Here is a 15,736-nt window from a genome sequence, read left to right as displayed (position 1 = left end):
CACTAGCTAGGGTTGGAGCTATGGGGGAGCTTCCAGTTTTCAGAGCAGAGCAGGGAAAAACAAGCACAGGTAGGGAGCTTCTTGCAGATGTAAACTTGCCGAGTCAGGATTCAGATGGAGTGTAAGATGCTTTTGCTGCAGTAAAAGACACCCACCCCCACGTATGTTTTAAATGGATTTCATTCGAGCAGTAACACTCAGCTGATTTTTTNGGGAGGGGGCACAGAACCTGTGAAGTGCTTGTGTTCATCCTCCTTCCCTGCTGACTGTGCTAGACTGAACAGGAGGCTGTATCTTGCGTTTTAATAGTCTAGTCTCCCTCTGTTTTTCTCCCTTTCTCTCCTATCTGTGTTTCTGTCTGTTTCTCTCTTTTCTCCTTGTCTTTCTATCTCTTCCAAAACCATAGCCTCTGTTCTTTTTTTTGTTTTTGTGTTCTTGATCCTCGGTACTTATGAGGCAGGGATAACCTTCCCAACTGAAATTGAGACCATACATTCTGTTGTGAAGAAGGTAAGACTTGCACCGCGGTGGGTTGTCATGCCCTTGGAAGCTTTTCTGAGCCTTGTTTAATGCAGGGGAGAGAACAACCTCTTGCTTTGAGTTTGCTCCCGCTGAAATGGATGCAGTGCAGCATAAGCAGTGTCAAGCACGTTCTGCCTTCTGTTTTGCTGCAGAGCCAGGTGTTGATGTAGATTAGAGCAGAGACAGTATTCTCATTCCAGATGGTCTGTCCCTGAAATCTTTTACTTTGCTCTACCGTATTTAATGCTATTTTGTGACCTAGTTGCATGGAAGCTTTTATTATTTATCTTCCAGTAAGATTCCTACCTGACATGCTGAGGAGTGTTCAAAACGTATTCAATTAAGAGGGGGAAAAAAAATCAATTAAAGATCTTTACAAATGAGATTAATTTGCATGGTGCACCGCATACTTAAACAGGAGTTGTTCTTTGTAAATAATTGGACAGATTGTTGCTGGTGTAGCATTGCACTCTGTCCTGTGGCTGTCCTGCAGTAAAATATTTCACTGCAAAGATTAATTTACTCAATCGGCCCGATGAATAATTTTAGCTCTGTGTTAGTAAGCATTCTCAACCCACGATTTGGTGGTCGGTAGCTGTGTAATATTTGAATTCCGCATTCCGTACCAAAGGATTTTGTCTTTTTTAAGCTTTACGTAAATGTCGGTTTATTAAATTTTCCCTGATTTTTTAAACCAATAGACTCTATGCTGCTTCCTTCACCAGTCAGAGTGGTGAGCGAGTGATGATGTTGTGCGCCAGCGCTGCTCGCACTGGTGTAGGAGGTGTGCCTCTTGTGGATCGAGCCTTCCCCCAGATGAAACACTGTAATCACAAAGGCTGCTTGGCCCAGAAATTGGCTTGAGCTATAGATTTGAGTTTTCACTTCAATGTAGGCTTTTTTTTAAACATTTTTAACATAAGACCATAATAAGACGTAGGAGCAGGAGTAGGCCATTCAGCCCCTCGAGCCTGCCCTGCCATTAATAAGATCATGGCTGATCTTCTAACCTAATTCCATTTACCTGCCCTATCCCCATATTGCTTAATCCCTCTCTCTCTCTCTCTCTCTCTCTCTCTATATATATATATATATATGCAACAACTTGCATTTATACTGCACCCCAAACGCAGAGGAGTTTCCCAGAGCACTTATCCTGTGTATTGCATCAGTGCCCACAAATATACAGTCAATTCACTTTACAGTGTGTTCTGTGAAGCGCTTTGGGACGTCCTCCCGACGTGAAAAGCGCTATATCAAATGCAAGGATTATTATAATGTAATACACACAGGTTCAGCCACAGGGATGCATTTAGAATATGTTCTTTTCCAGAAGTGTGCTAGCTGACTATGGTCTGGAGCTATCTTCGGCCCATGAGTGCAAACAAAATCTTGCAGGCTTGGTACCCATAGATTTATCGTGTACTTTAAAATTAATTTATAACCAACTTCCTGTCTGGTCTCAGAGTGTTTGCCAGTGTACGCTGTTACGGCCTTTAAATCGAGGAATTTTGCGTGAAGAAAACGACAGCTGAGCATCTGGGAATGATGCGTTTTTCCTCTGCTATCTACTATTTGTGAAGTTCAATTAATCATTTGGTGAAGTGCTACACATATCACCTTAAACCCAGGGTATGACTTGTTTCCAGTCCACATGTGTTGATTGGAAACTGTTACTGAGAAACCTGGGACCTGATCCCCAACAGATTCAGTGTGTCCATCTGCAGGAGCTGGCGCGATGTCAGCAATCATTTCAATGGAATGGGCTCTCCCTCCAAACACAGCAGTAGTAGTCTTCAGTTGTGGCTAAGTAAACCCTAAAGTAAATCTAGAACTCTCCCCCAAAGGGCTGAAGATGCTGGATCCATTCAAGCTTTCAAGACTGAGGTAGATAGATATTTGTTAGGTCAGGATATCAAGGAATATGGGGCAAGGGTGGGTAATTGGAGTTGAGGTACAGATCAGCCTTGATCTATTATAACACCAACAAAATTATATTTGTATAGCGCCTTTCACGTTGTGAGGACATCCCAAGGTGCTGGACGATCAGTGTTTCGGACCTGAGCTGGTGATTTGTTTCGTGGAGGGTGGGGGGAAAGGAGGGTGATCGAAGGCCAGGGTCTTGAGATGGGTCTTGAAGGACGCAAAGGAGGGGCCGAGGGAGAGGGACTGCGGGATGGCGTTCCAGATAGTCGGGGCAGAGTGACTGAAGGCACGCCCGCCAATAGTGGAAGAGGCTGAGGGCGTGAAGCAAGCCGGAGCCCACTGAGAGGAGAGAGTGGGCCGGAGGGTTAGGAGATCTCAGAGGTAGGGGAGAGCAAGGCCATGGAGGGCTTTGAAGGTCAGAATCACGATCTTGAACTGTATCCTCTGTGTGATGGGAAGCCAGTGGTGGAATGAAATATAATGGTGGAACGGGTTTGAGGGCCTGAATGACCTACTCCTGTTCCTATTTTCCTAAGTACACCCAGAATGTGCACACGTGCTGTTCATTCAACAAGCAGTAAATGGATTGAAATCGCCACCCATGGTAGTGTCGCATCTGTTGTTGGTCCATTGATTGGTCATGAAGTGATGATAATGTTACACCAGTGACCTAAAGGAGAAAGATGAGCTTCACTTTGGCAGATATTTTATTGTACTTGTCAAGTATCTGTGTGTATTATGTCAAGTGTGTATTGTTCCCTACAGCTGCAAGGCAGGTGTGATAGACCTTCATGCTGGCCAATCCTACAGCAGCGGCCTTGTGGTCAGTAGCTAGTGGCTGTCACACACTGATTGCTGATGGTGGCAATCTTTTTATTGTTGTTACAATAGGGAATTCCATTATAATAGTATATTGACAGTATATTTTGTTGGCGAAACTCAGTAGCACAACAGTGTCCCACAAACAATAATAATAATCCTTCCATTTGATATAGCACTTTTCACGTCTTCTAGACGTCTCAAAGCGCTTCACAGAATATGCTGTAAGGTGAATTGACCGTATATTTGTGGGCGAAACGCACATAGTCGTGCATTGAGTGACCAAATTATTATTACTATTTTTTTAAGGAGATTATTACCCCCGAAAAAGCAATTCGCCATTCAACTAACAAACAAGTTCCACTTACTGCTAGTAAGCAAAGGCGCGTGGAGTAAGCAAACTTGTCCAATGTTTCGCCCTGCCCGGGGATCGAACCCAGGTCCTCTTGCTTCAGAGGTTAGTGCTCTAACCACTAAGCTACTCTACAATCTCTCCTGAAAATACACAATCTGGTGTGATTTAGCCAGTGAACACGGGTTAATTACAGATTAAACCATGCTTAAACTTTGCCCAGAAGTGGAGTGGAGTCCTGTAGCTTAGTGGTTAGAGCATTCGCCTCGCAAGCGAGTGACTTGGCTTCAATTCTTGGCAGGGTGAAACATTGGACAAGTTTCCTTACTCCAAACGCCTGATAATAATCCCTCAAAAAAAAAATAATAATAATTTGGTCGCTCAATTCGCGACTGTTTGTTGGGACACTGCTGTGCGCAATTGGCTATTGCGATTCGCCCACAATATACAGCAATTCGTTTTACAGTATATTCTGTGAAGTGCTTTGAGATATCTACGAGACATGAAGAGTGCTATTCAAGGATCATTATTATTCATATTCATTGGGAGAATATAGCAAAAAGATACACAACAACTTGCATTTATCTAGTGGCCTTCATGTGAGGTAGTGCTATTCATGCGAGGTGTGCTATTTATAAATCCTTTTGCAAATTATGCACCACTCCTAGAGTCCTGTAGCTTAGCAGTTAGAGCACCACCTTGCAAGTGAAGAGAACCTGGGTTAAATTCCACTTTTCCCAGTCCCTGGGGAAGCACCAGCCCAGAACAGGACCGATGCAAAATAATTTGGTCCCGGAGCGGTTGACACTGGTGGAGCCTGACACCGAGCCAGAGGGAGGTGGGAGGTGACCATAAGCACGATTAAAAAGGAAGGTCTTTAAAATTTGAAAGTAGGGAGGGGGCACGGCAAAGGGTTTGAGGGAGAGAGCTCCAGAGGTTCGGGGTGTAGTGGTTGAAAGCATGACCACCGTTGGTGGAGCTGAGGGGACATGGGACAAACAGGAGACTGGAGCCACCTGAACAGAGGCAGCGGGTGGTGGAGTTGGGTGTAAGCAGATCAAATAGGTAAGAAGGTGTGAGGACATGTAGGGATATGAAAAGTAGATGGATTCCTCCCCATATTATGCATTGTGTTCAAATCTCATGCAAAACAACTGGACAAGGATGAAGTAGTTGAGTGCTGATTAGGGATATTTGGTATCATTTAGGTGGAAGCCTTTAGAGTTGATCAAGGAGGTGCATTTGAGTATAACTCTTATCTCTGCTTGAGTGCATTTAATGACATCTAAGAACTTAATCATGTATTTATACTTGTACCTGAATTGATTTAATGGTAATATCACAACTGAATCTAAATTAAAACAGTTCATTTATTCAGAATACAACACTTTTACAAGCAGGTCGTAGCACATGGAGTGTATAGCATTGCAGTATTCAGAGTGCTGAGTGATGGACCATCTGTACAGTTTACGGACAATTTCATCTCTCGGAATAGCATGTTAAAGTGCTCTCCCTGAATAAGAATTCCAGAATGCAGTGCTACTCCAGCAGTAGGGAGGAAAATGGGACATTTGCAAAAGGGTTTGTAGGCACTGAATTCTGCAGGTACCAGGGCGTTCCCTGGCACTTTGCCCAGAAGCCGATCTCTATAATGCAGATTCAGAACTAAAGAAGCTGCCAGTGACTAAGGGAGAGTGGAGCTCGGCGTCCTCGTGGAGCTCCCATGACTTGTAATATCTGCTAATTACAAATTCTTTTGCAAATTAGACACCACTCGTGGAGTCCTGTAACTTAGCGGTTAGAGCACCAAGTCGCAAGTGAAGAGAACCTGGGTTCAATTCCACTTTTCCCGACCCCTGAGGAAGCACCAGCCCAGAACAGGACATATGCAAAATAATTTGGTCATTCATATCTCCGACTGTTTGTGGAACACTGCTGTGCGCAATTGGCTACCACAAATTATACAGTCAATTCACTTTACAGTATATTCTCTGAAGCACTTTGAGACGTCTCGCACACCCAATAAGGAGCTGTATCAAAGGCAAGGATTGTTATTATCATGTCAAGGCCACTTGACTCGGTGATAATGGTTTGAAGAAACAGCACGTTCACTTATATGACACGACTCAACTGTTGGAGTCTTGATAATTCCTCTTGATCTAAACATGTTGTGCTTTTGGTTGTGAGTCAGAAAGTTGAGCAAGTAGGCCCATGTGCAGAGACTGGCTGCATGTGACTTGAAAGCACTAGGTTCTGCTGTCCTTTATGGACTGCTTCCTTTTAATGTTCTGATATTCACTAGAAGTGGGTAGTAATTTTATTGTAAATGAAATTTAATTCCATTTCACTGCACAGTAAGTGAATTGGAAGTTTGATATTATTTCACTATCAATTGCATTTTATATGTGAGCTCACTTTCAGCTGGTCCTCTGTGTGATGATATGCTTTGTGTAAATTAGTTTAGATTTGTCTTAAATTTGAATGAATTTAATGTTTTTTTGACCATACGAACTGCCAATTTCTGATTGCCCTAAAATAGCTCAGCCACTGGTCTTGGGGCAGGGCCTGTCGGTTGTAGGGATGTGGATAAAATGGCAGTACAGAATCTACAGATAAATATGGATCCCTTACTTTTCACTAACTTGTCTAGAAACCTCATGAAACCCTTTATAGTTACTTCTTCCACCACCTGGTCGTCTGTCCCACTTACCCTTTTTACCCTTATACTTAAAAAAACCTACATTTTCCGTTTGCTTTTGATGTCCCTATTTTGAAGCTACAGCCCTTGTTTTCGAGTTTTCTACACAGCAGAAGATTTACCTGCATCTGTTTTGTCTGGCTTTAACTGAGATATCACCTTATCTGTTGCTGCATACCTCACTGACAGTTCTAACTACATATAATTTGTCCTACAAAAAGAGAAACTTTTCATTTTGCTTTCATAATCACTATACTAGTCAGTATCACAATATACAGAACTTGTTTCTCTGAAGGTTATTTACATTCTCTTATTCATTTATTAAGGGAAATCTGAAGTCATTCCATTAGTTAGGTCATTAAGTGTGTATCACCAGTTCCCTGTCCTTCAATTTAAATAAAAAATGGATTTAATATAGTGGTAAAGCTTTCTATGTCATCAAATCAATATTAATTTAGTACACATGAAACAATCTTGTAAGAATAATCAAAGGTTATCTACATTCAAATAGTAATAATCTTCATCGTAAATATAATGTCATTGACCTTGGCATTCAGTCTGCAAGCTTCCTTACTGATGTATGGATATGAGATGCTATGAGTAATAATTTGAATAGTGCCATGGGATCTTTAACAACCACCTTAATAGACCAGAACTTAGTTTGATGTTTTACTCGAAGGATGGTATCTCTGACAATGCAGTGTTCACCGCACTGGAGTGTGAGCCTGAACTGTGAGCTCAAAGACCTGAGGTGTGGCTTGAACCAACAACTTTCTGACTCAAGAGGTGAGTGTGTGACCAGCTGAGACCTGCTGTGAGAAGTCGTAACTTGACTTCCGTCAAGGCATAACTCAAGACCCTCCTTGGGACGTCCTCCCGAAATGAATGGCGCTTTACAAATGTAATTTTGTTGTTGTTGTTTTTATTCCGAGTTGAAAGAGCTTGCACATCAGTAGGGACGGGAAAATTGAAGGCCACGGTCAAGGGAAATGTAACATTAAAAATCCGAAGGACTATGGATAATCTGACTGATGGTAGTGCCATACTTCATTATGTACTTTATTGGGATGGAATTCTTTTTTAAATGAAATATCATGCTGGGACAATGCCTCAAAGTGCTTGACAATGATGCAGGTGGGAGCCAAGAGGGGTGGGGAGGGTAAAGATTATTGAAAGCACGGTCCTTCTTAAAGTTTGTTTTGAGGCGAGCTTTGAACTAACGGAGGGTGCAAGGGAGCCAGAGCAAGTGTATTATCTCAGTTTTTTTAGCAAATTATTAATTAATAATCCAGTTGGGTTCTGTTCCAGTGATGTAAAAGTTACTCAAAGCTCGAGCGTAATTGAGCGCACCAGAACAGGTTCTGTTTGAGCCAGGCTTGAGTATTTTAGGTTCCTCTTTCTCTCTTTTCCCCCCTTATCCCCCCCCCCCTCCACCTGCAATAAGCTGCATTATATAGTGCGCATTACACAATATTAGACAGTGTGATGAGATGCTGCCTCTCGAAGATGTTTGTTAGCTATTTGTACTGCAGATGTGGCCGACGAGCGGCGAGTGGAAAATGTTGTTATTTCAGGAGCACAAAATTTATTTCACGTCCGTGAGGTTATGTGACAACAGTTGCACCTTGGGGAGTTTGCACTTCTGACTAGGGCTAAGCAGCATCTCCTCAATCCCCTTGAGGCAGGTCTAAAGTAAAACATATTATCCTGACTCAGTCTCCTCCAGATGGCTCCGGAGTGATTCAAACCCTCACCTCCGCTGAGTGATTTACCTTTGATGTTGAATTGCTGACAAATCCGCTGCTAATCGTGCAGTATAAATCAGGACTGGTACCAGTTAAGTCTTTGCTTTATTCTGTCTATTTATCTGTAAAATTCTCCAGAAGTCTTTTAATTTAAACCTGATGAGACCTGTATTCTTGGGGGGGTGGGGCTGGGGGGGGCAGTCTTGTATAAAGACCATGGCGCATTATTTTACTGTTGCAGCGGAATTGAGATTGTTCACTGTTTGGCCTTGTTGCCGTCAGTAATGTTTTGTGAAAACTTAAAAGGTTCAAGACTAGCACTTGTTGAGAATATGCTTTATGATCAACTGCATGAATTTAACATTTATTTAAAGCTGTGGAGCCTTATGACCTCCAGTAAAGAATTATCTCCTTCGTCTTTTTTTCCCCTTCCCCACTCCCCAGAACCCTGATCCCACTAAATAATAATTATCCTTGCATTTGATATAATGTCTTTGAGACGTCTCAAAGCTCTTCGCAAAATATACTGATTGGAAACATAAGGTTGAGAGTGATAGGCAATTTTCCTGGTATACTATGTGCTTGAGTTCTTTGCAGTTATAATATTTGATTGTATCTGGATAATTCCCTGTGCCATTGAGCGTACAATGTGTTGCTCTCCATCCTTGTGAGCGCCTTTAAAAATAAAAAGCAGTGGATTTGCTGCAGTTGTTTAGACTCCAGCGGTTACCCCACCGTACACTCTGGGGTCCCCAAGTCTTAGCTCCTGCCAACCCGCAACCTAATGCTTTCCGGAGTTAGGTAAGCGGGATGTGTCCCTCCAGGGAGAGAGTGCGCATACCATTCCAACAATCTTTCTCTAGAATTTCCATGTGTAGTGAGATGCGTGGAGTTTTCAGCTTGTTTTGGATACTCTTAAACTTGGTAAAGGGTTTCCACCCTTGTCAGACACCTGGCTCGCCCCCCCCCCCCCAAAAAAAAAAATTCAAATTGATTCATTTTCAAAACGTATTTTGTTTCTGCAAAGATTGAAAAGTGGGGAATAAGTTAGTCCTCGATATCGATCCTTTGCCCTTTGCCTTTGCCAGTCAGAGAGCCAGAAACTTCCACAAAATGTGGAAGTCAACACTCGGTACGTAAAATGCACGTTGTGTCTATTCCTTTCAGTTTAGGGAGCTACAGCTTTGATGCAGATCAGAAGCTCAGCAGTAGGGCAGAGCTGCAAGCAGCCACAAGACATCTTACGCGATAAGGAAATAGAGAAGGAAACAAAGGGTTTAAAGGATTGTCACATTGTCACAAGCTGGTCTGTCGCTTTCTTTTTGAGCTTGAGAGTAAAGGATAATCTTTCCCATGCTGTTTGATGAGTAGGATTTACCAGCCCTGATTTCAAGCTGTGACTTGAAATGTTCAGATATAGGCACGAGATAGAAAAAGATTCCCCCTTTCTGCCCCCTCTCCTCCCTTTGAATTCTTCAATGTCTGACCGTCTATCTATTTGGTGTAAGTAGCGAGTTGGGTAATGTTTAGGAGTCGTTTAGCTTTCGGTTAATATGGTGTATCCCCAATTTCCCCGATTTGCGCAAGCCAAAATTTCGTAGTGAATGTGCACAGTAGATTCTGCTTACATTAAACTTTTGACTGATGTTTAAAACTTGAAATTGATAATGTGCATTAGGCTGAAGGACAAGTTAATTCTATTGATCCACTCCTTAAAAAAGAGCAACTAAAAGGATGATTGACTTAATTACATCATCTTGAATTGGCAGAAAAAGGATTTTCTTTCCTCTTAGTTCTGCGCTGTGAAGAAGTCCCAGAAGTAAAGAGAGTGTGAAATGGATCTGAAGCTGAAGTGAAGGTTACACACAGGCCTCTTTACCGTGCAATCATTTCATTGGATTGTGCAGAATTCTTTTATATGTGGTTACTTTTAGAAGTGGTCACGGCTGACATTGTATTTTTGGGCCATTTCTCTTTTGCTCTCCAGGTTTCCATGTTTGACAGAATTTATTACTGTGCGACCTATTTTGCGTGGAGCATGATTAGGAGCGAATTGTGGGAAATCCAGAAAGTATAGCAAATTATGAAATTAACTAATCAAACTGATTGGTTAATTTTACAGTATAAAATTATTTTCCTCAATTCATTAACTAAATTGAATCATTCAGGGGGTTTCTACACAAGTGTTTGCAGCCAGTGCATAATGTACCTAGCAGGCTCTAAGTGAGAGATCCCACGATTCACTTGATTGCATCATCTTGAATCGGCAGCTCAGTGGTTGTAGGACTCACCTTCAGGCAAGAGACCTGGGTTTGATTCCCGGCAGGGCGAAATGTTGGGCAAGTTTTATTACTCCACATGCCTCTGTTTACCTTGCAGCAAGTAGGAACCCGGTTGTTAGTCGATTGGCGGATCGCTTTTCCGGGATAATAATACCTTTAAAAAATACTAATAAATTGGTCACTCAATCCACGACTGTTTGTGGAACACTGCTCTGCGTAATTGGCTGCCGAGTTTCACCCTCAAAATACAGTCAATCCACTTTACAATATATTCTGTGAAGCGCTTTGAGACGTCTCAAAGACGTGATAAGCCTATATCAGAGTCAAGGATTATTATCGTAACTACATGTTAATAGCTATCAACCCACAGGAACTCTGCTCTGAAAGTAGGTTCTGTCTTAATGGAGACGCAGGTGTAATGTACATCTGATTTCCTTATCGAAGAATACTGTGTAAAACTGCAACCTGTTCAACCCTATTATTGCCTTTCTTATTTATGTTCTTTATAACATAACTTATGTGTTATAATGAATATGAATTCTGTTGGCCTTTGGGAATAACCAAGATAAAATTACGAAGCTCCTTAAGAATTTTAGAAATAGTGGCTACTTTTATGGTAATTCCGAAGGTTAATGAATAGGGAATTCTGAAAAGTTTGTGCTGAATTGGAAGTTTTAGAATTAAACTTTATTAATAGATTCTACAAGTTGCACAACCGGGCAATTACAAAGTACAGTTATTTAGTGTTTATTAAGGTATGAGATTGGCTGTCAAACCTGTGTGTATCATCAGTCAATCGAATTGTGTCCTCGTAATTCAAAACGCCTATTCCCTTTCTCAGAGGTGCAAGGCCATGTATTGGCTCAAGCTAAAGGGCTGAGCAGCACCAAGAGTCTGAAATAGATTCCATTTCTCCTAAGGGACTATGTAAGTAAGTGCTGGACATAACCACTGACAGTTTCACTGAAAGAAAAGGCAAGGTTCCAGGATCTTGAAATGAACAGTAGGCTGTTTGACTGAGACCAGTGCATTGAGCAACAGACCAGTGAGCACATCCAAATGGATGCTCCCACTTGCAGGGAACTTTTTTTTAACAGTGATGCATATGTGTGTGTAACCCACAGTAAGTACAATTTGGTTTCTATTGCACTGGTTTGTGTTCGATGTAGCGTCTTATCACATCTTCGAAACGTTTCAAAGCGCTTCACAGAATATACTGTAAAGTGCAGTGACTGTATTTTGTGGGTGAAACGCGGAAGCCAATTGTGCACAGCAGTGTCCCACACGTAGTGGTGGATTAAGCGACCAAATTATTATTTTAAGAAATATATTTTGAAGGCATTATTACCCCCTGGAAAAGCGATAAGCAGTGTCTTGTCTACTGTTAGTCTGCAGTAATCAATGTCATCGCTGAAACCCAGCTCAGCAGTGATTTCAAGCCCATGTTTATCACAGCCCTAAAGGGTAGAGCGGGTCTGGGGCGTTGTGAAACTCGTTAGGGCTTTGTGTGAAATGAATGAAACGTGATTTATCCATAAATTTATCAGTATGCCCCACTTGTGTGGATGTTTACCATATCGCGCTCAGATATCTTTTGTTTGGACCATTCTTGCATGGAAATTAAATTGGTTTTGACAAGGTTAAAGTGAAATGCCATTCTGGTTTGGCACTGCAGAAGAATCTGGAGGATTTTCTCATTTGTAAAGCTCTCATTCTCTGCCGTAGTCTCACTTTCTCCATACCAATCACTCTGACAAATCCTTTGGGCTGTGCACAGCTGGCTATTCCTTGCACAACGTGCTGAGAAGATTCCTACCCCAGAACCCCGTCCTTTCCTTACTTTGGTGACTTTGAAATTGGAAGAAAGTCTTGAAATGATTGATACACAGAGAATAACATGCAGGAACTTTGCAGCCAGTCAGCATTTACTAACACCTGGTAGCGTGACTGCAGATGACCAATTGCATTAGCTGCTCATCTATTAGAGCTCTCCAAATAACTTGTGATTTGCAACCTTATATTGCGTAGCTCTGCTGTCTCATGTAATCAGCTTTACGGTTGAAAAGACTGGATAAAGGTTGAGGCTTCCGTGTGATGATGTGTGCCTCAGAGAATAAGTGTCCTTACATGCTTTTGCTCTTAGAGTAGTCTGGGGGGATTTTGAGAAAGGGACAAAAGAGACTGTGAAACAATCCCCTTTGGAACTGAATTTTCCTGCTTGCAGTTTGGGATCAAATCTCTCCATACGGATTGTCCGTGAGGAAGTTTAAAATATCTCCCATTTTGAGAAAGTACACATTAACATTGAAGATTTGTGCAGTTGTGAATTCAGCTAATTTGAAGCTAAACTGAGGTGTGATATATTTTATTCAAAGTGTACGGGATTAAAAATAAATAAATGCTGCAGGACTGAAAGGCTGAATTGGTGATTGAATAATAATAATAATTCCTGCATTTGATCTTGTGTCTTATCACATCTTCAACATGTCTCAAAGCGCTTCACAGCATACACTGTAAAGTAAATTGACTATATTTTTTGTGGGTGAAACGTGGCAGCCAATTGCACACAGCAGTGTCCCACAAATAGTCGTGCATTGAGTGACAAAATCATTATTTTTATTTTTTTAAGGGATTTTTACCCCCGAATAAATATTCTGCCAGTCGATTAACAACCGTGTTCCTACTTACTTCTGGGTAAATAGAGGTGTGTGGAGTAAGGAAACTTGCCTAACATTTCGTCCTGCCTGGGAATCAAATCTAAGTCCTCTCGCTTGCGAGGTGAATGCTCTAACAACTAAGCTGAATAAATAGCTGTGTGAGAAAAGGGGGTTTGACTGTTGCCCACTGATTTTATGCTCGCGAATAATAGAGCAGAAACTGGCCATGGAAAAAAACAAGTTTAATTCACTTATTAGTTGTAAATCGTAAGAGCTCTTTGGCCCGTATAATAAAACTAATATTAAATTCCTTTTTCAGTTACAGCAGAAAATGATTACCTTGTGAGATTACAGGAATGAGTTTTGAGTGTGCAATTCTCATTACGCACTCATTGTTTCTGTAACCCTTAGTTCAATCCTCTAGCCCTTTAGTACAGTCAATGGCTCTTATACCTGTGTTATTACATTGCTGCAGAGAAATACAGATGCACGACTCTTAATGATGCACCAGATATCCAAGCACATGCCTGAGAATATAGTCGCAGCTGGGAAATAGTCCATCTAATGCCAGGAACCATTGCGTCATCTACTTAACCACAAGGTTTGGAATGACGTTTGATGAGATGGAGTATAGATAGAAAACATCTGGGATGGGGAAGATATTGAGTTACAGGGGAATATAGGAAGAGATACCTTAAGTCCTGGGCATGGGTTTTCCTGATCCTTGAATGTTGTAAGTTAATTGATCTGCTCTGGCATCGCCTCTCCCATGCTCCAAGAAATCCGAGTGCAATGAATTCAAGTGCGGATTGTCTTGCAACTTATTTTTGAATTGTTTACTTATCGGGCCTGGGGAATCAGGATCCCAGGAAGTGGGAGCCCGAGATTGGCAGAATTGGGAATGCTGTTTTAAAATGGGCATTTCGTAGTTGAGGCCCGAAATTCACCTTGTCTTAGCCTGTAGGATTGTGAAGAATTGCGGAAAATTCTTAAATTTAACCTTCATTTGCAGGGAGTTTCTCTGCTTTATTATCACTGGCTTCTACAGTCAAGCAGTCCAGGAATTTTCCACAATTCTTGGCAGTCTTAAATCTTATGACAAAACGGTCTTGCAGGCTAAGACTAGGTGGAATTTCAGCCCTCAGAACTCTTTGCAAGGGCTTATTTCAGACTGATGTTAGATTGCTTGAAGGATGGAGGCATTCTGAATGGTTTAGGTGAATGTTGTGTGTGTAGACTTTGTTTATACAGCTTCGGCAGTGATTTGCAGTGTTCCCAGGCACTGCAGATATTGCTGTAAATAATTTAAATTCCTGTTGACTGGTGCAGTAAAATCTTACAGAGAGAAATCAATCTGAGGCGATGCAGAAGTAAAGCTACGAATGGTATCAGTGATGTGTGTGCTTGTGAGTGTATTCCTATTTCCGATAATTCTAGTCAATTACAGCTATTCTCTGTCGCTCTGGGTCCCTCCTTGTTCACTACCAAAGTTTTATTTCATTCCTATTTAGAATTATCACTCCTATTTATGTAATTTAAGGGATAGGGACCTCACAAGCAAGAGGACCTGGGTTCGAATCCTGGGCAGGGTGAAACATTGGACAAGTTTCCTTACTCCGCATGTTTCTGTTTACCTAGCAGTGAATAGAAACCCAGTTGTTAGTCGATTGTTTTTCCCGGGTCATAATCCCTTCAAAAACATAATAATAATTTGGTCATTCAATCCACGACTGTTTGTGGGACACTGCTGCGCGAAATTGGCTGCCACGTTTCACCCACAAATTAAACAGTCAATTTACTATGCAGTATATTTTGTGAAGCGCTTTGAGCCTTCTCGAAGATATGATAGGGTGCTATATCAAATGCAAGGACTTATTATTCTGTCCTAGTTTTACTTTCTCAATCCTATTATTATTATTTCAAATCTTGAATACCTACAGGTCTTCTCTGAGATGATTGTCTAATCATAGACATAAGAACATAAGAATTAGGAGCAGCAGTAGGCCATTCGGCCTCTCGAGCCTGCCCCGCCATTCGATAAGATAGACAGTCTAACCAGGTCTAATCACAGCTCATTCTTTCAACACGAGGGATCATCCTTGTTGCTCTTCTCTGCAGCAACAACTACTACTTGCATTTATATATTGCCCTTCATGTAGGGTAGCGCCTTGGAGTGCTTGTACTGCCTCTAGAGCCTGGGCCACCTTGTGTCGCAGCGATCAAAATTGTATGCAGAAGATAGTCTAAGGTGCAGCCATGCCAGATACTGTACAGCTTGTGTTTGACGCCTGTGAGTCTGAACTCAACTGATTTGGCAGGTTGTGATTGGTCTCCATTGATAGCCTCTGTGGTTTAATATTGTGCCAACACTCAAGGCTTAGATAAGTGTAATGACCAGTTTAGTTGCATAATGGAGGGCAGCTCGCGCCTGTGGAATCACATCCCAGTAAAAGGACACAAAAGTCAAACGCCTTCAGAGAGGAGAAATGGAGGAGATCGGAGGGGCTCAGAATAGAGACCTTGTCAGCTGCAGAATAGTCAGAAAACGAAAGCAAAATGAGTGTACCTCAGGGTTGTGTTTTGCGCGTGTGTATTTTTATTGAGTTGAATTTGTTTTTTAGTTGTCAGAAGCCATTTCCAAACCGCTTGTCATGCAGATTTCCAGTGTTGAGCTGCGTCAACTTTTGTTAATGCCAACTTGTCATTTGAGGGCTTGGACCTTGAAATGTGATGGC

The 15,736-nt window shown here is 41.7% G+C and overlaps 1 protein-coding gene across 5 annotated transcripts in view; it reads left to right on the top strand.

Moving 5' to 3' along the window:
* The window catches only part of kcnab2a (potassium voltage-gated channel subfamily A regulatory beta subunit 2a), an 80,717-nt gene that overhangs the window by 8,655 nt on the left and 56,326 nt on the right, over window positions 1-15,736 (top strand). The window contains exon 1 of one of the 5 annotated variants that reach the window (XM_007897886.2): window positions 24-69. The exons of 1 other annotated variant lie outside the window; for it this stretch is intronic. The gene's annotated coding sequence lies outside the window, so the exon portion shown is untranslated. Of the gene's footprint in view, window positions 1-23; window positions 70-433; window positions 511-15,736 lie in introns of those variants that run through there. 3 more of the 5 variants (XM_042343531.1, XM_042343533.1, XM_007897884.2) reach the window with 3 other exon arrangements.

This window comes from Callorhinchus milii, unplaced genomic scaffold, assembly GCF_018977255.1.
Source record: "Callorhinchus milii isolate IMCB2004 unplaced genomic scaffold, IMCB_Cmil_1.0 Scaffold24, whole genome shotgun sequence".
In the NCBI taxonomy this organism is placed as follows: Eukaryota; Metazoa; Chordata; class Chondrichthyes; order Chimaeriformes; family Callorhinchidae; genus Callorhinchus; species Callorhinchus milii.
Note: the sequence above shows the minus strand (reverse complement) of the source record. Positions and strands in the feature narration are given on the sequence as shown.